The sequence below is a fragment of the Peromyscus californicus genome, unplaced genomic scaffold, assembly GCF_007827085.1.
Source record: "Peromyscus californicus insignis strain IS unplaced genomic scaffold, ASM782708v3 Scaffold_4__1_contigs__length_199733344, whole genome shotgun sequence".
Lineage (NCBI taxonomy): Eukaryota > Metazoa > Chordata > Mammalia > Rodentia > Cricetidae > Peromyscus > Peromyscus californicus.
This window is the reverse complement of record NW_026294562.1, coordinates 26,715,105-26,717,993: the sequence shown is the minus strand read 5'-3', so window position 1 is coordinate 26,717,993 and position 2,889 is coordinate 26,715,105. Positions and strand designations below refer to the sequence as shown.

The 2,889-nt window shown below is 38.8% G+C and overlaps 1 non-coding gene across 1 annotated transcript; it reads right to left on the bottom strand.

The window, feature by feature from the left end:
• Positions 1–2,323: 2,323 nt before the first annotated feature.
• On the bottom strand, positions 2,324–2,430 carry LOC128095733 (U6 spliceosomal RNA). Its single transcript, XR_008213345.1, has one exon. It is a non-coding gene; the product is annotated as a U6 spliceosomal RNA (small nuclear RNA).
• Positions 2,431–2,889: the final 459 nt, after the last annotated feature.

Sequence of the window (2,889 nt, the reverse complement as noted above, 5' to 3'; positions counted from 1 at the left end):
TAAATTTCATTGTAGCAAAAGTTAGCTACTGTGCAACAAAGTGCTCTCACATTGACTGCTGACAGTATGCTATCCAAAATAGACAAACAGGACACAAAACAAAGGACTACTGATCCTTGTCAAGACAAGTGTGGTTACAGCTTTGGCAATAAGCATCCTCTGAGGCCAGGAAAATATGACACCATTGCTGAAGTGGCTTTGCAATCTAGAAAAGGTACAGTGTCCCTTCCTTCAAAGGCAGCCAAGCAAGCAGTGAGCCGATGGCTTCTGGTGTGCAGTGGAATAGTAGCAGAACAGTTATTCTTGAAGGAGTAACTAGGCTGATGGAGTATAATCTCTCAATGGTAGACTGGTATTTAATAAAGGAGATAAAGCCACCCAAAAGCCTAGAAGAATGGGCAGCCAAATTCCCAAACACCAGCAATTTCCAGAGTTTAAAATCCTGAATCATGGCAGGACACTGGCAGAATTCAGGTTTATCTGGTACATGGAATACTTGCACTGAATGTGAGGTTGAGCTGTGGGCCTTGTGTACATCCTACTTCACAAATGAGTCTGTCAGATACACTAAGCCTGTAGGCCAAAGATGATGCCCCAACATGCAGAGAAACCTCAGGTGACTATCCAGGCAGCTGGCTGTTTCTGACATAACTCATTTTTTAGAAGTCCCTTGTTTGCACTTTCTGTTTTACTAGATAATATTATTTCCTTCTCAGGTCTCTGAGGGAGTTGAAGATTAGATAGTTACAGTTTTCCTTGTTAAGAAATTCAAAAAAGAAACTCAATAAGAGGTGTTAAGTGTATAAGTTTGAAAGACATCGTAAGATAGGTGTCTACTGGCAATATAAGTTAGGATAGAAAGTGAATTAGGTACATTTTGTACTCACCAAAATAGGATAGATAATGGAATATTTTTTCTGAATTTGTCAAATGCAAATAGCCAAGACATTGTTGATGCATTTATTGCTTGTATATATTGTATATAGTTATTATACTTATTGTATATAGTTTTTCTTATATTAGTTATAACTTTTTTATTTTTATTAGACAAAAAAGGGGGAAATGTGGTGATATTTTATTTTGCTGAAATGTGATGATATTTTATTTATGTGTTAATAAATAAAGCTTGCCTGGAGATCAGGGGGGAAAGGCCAGCCATTTTAAGTAAGCAAAGGAGTCAGGGTCAGGCAGCACATGCCCTTAATTCCTTAGCAGTCAGGATCTCTGTGTGTTCAAGGCTATACTAGAGAACAGAGCCAAGCATGGTGACACATGCCTTTAATCCCAGTACCAACCATAGAGACCTGGAGGTCTGTACAGACAGACAGTGACAGCTGTGTAGGAAGAGGAAGTGAGGCAGCTGGGCTAAGAGAGCCAATGAGAGGGCAGAAAAGCAAGGCATATAAAGCCTGGGTAGACAGGAAATTGCACCATTTAGAAGCTGCAGAGTTGGTGAGGTAAGGTTGGCTGGTGGCTTTCCCTATTTCCCTGATGTCTAAGGCTTTAACCCAAATTTCTGACTCTGTGCTTTTTATTTAAGACCATTTAGAAATTCGTCTGCATCTGAGCAAGGTATTGATCTCTGAGTATAGTAGAATGTCATTAGGAGTCATTTTATTGTTACTTTATTTAGAACAATAGTATTTGGTTTTACTCTATGGTCCTGGGCTATCTGGTCTCAGGTTTTTGATCACCCAAGCAGGGTCAGGTATGGGTTCCATCTTGTGAAGTGGGCCTTAAGCCAAATCATACATTGGTTGGTTGCTCCCACGGGCTTTATGTCACTGTTGCCCTAACATATCTTGCAGGTAGAATACCATTCTAGATCAAAGAGTTTGTGGCTGGGTTAGTGTTTACATTGCTCTTTTGGGAGCATGCAAAGTATCTTCCTGTACCAAAGACATGGAACATAGAGGTAAGTAAAGGCTTTATGTAAGCACCTGTTTGACTTGCCAATGTTTAATGAGTTGCGTAGGTATTGTCTTCAGCAATATAAACTTGTGGTCAGTTTGCTGAGAGCAACCCACAGTCTTAACAACAGCTAGGTTGTTTGAGAATTCCCATGGGAGCCCTTTGGCCAACAACTGAATTAGATATAACCCAATCCTGGTATTGGAAGCTTAATTTTGTGGCAAGAGATGGCTTGATAGGGCTCTGTCTCCTCAATCATTTGGTGATTTTGGTTAGACTGCCTTCATATTTGTATATATTTTAGGGAGTTCTTACTGTACTAGGTTTCCATACTACACCTCAAAAGGCCTTTAATTTCAGCAATCTCTCCCTATATTCTTGCCTTCATCCCTCTCTCCTCTCCCCACTTGAAAAAATTATGGAACACTTCACAAATTTGCATGTCATCCTTGCACTGTGATCATACTAATCTTCTCTGTATTGTTCCAATTTTAGTATATGTGCTGCCAAAGCAAGCACAGGGAAATAAATGTCACATTATATAAGGTAAGAATACATTCTGTAAGTTTCTCTATGAAGAAAAAAGAGTGTAGATTTGTACTAATTTTCTTTATATTAATCCACAAGCCATATAACAAGCAGTAAGCTTTTGTGATTTGGAATTGACAAAGCTGGTCATGCATAGACAAAACAATATTATTAAGTTTTTATCATTTTCATATGAAACAGAAAAAAAGTGATCCTAAGGAGAAATTTTTTGTAAACAGAGAGACAAACAGACATAACTGTACACACACACACACACACACACACACACACACACACACACACACACACATGCTTTCTCTCATAATTGTGCCTTTGGGTCCCCTTCTGTCAGAACAGACCACAGGGCCACAGTCTAATTCATTAACACCATGTTAAACACGATCAGCACATTCTCTTAATCAAAGGCTCTACTTTTTTTTTAATTTAAAC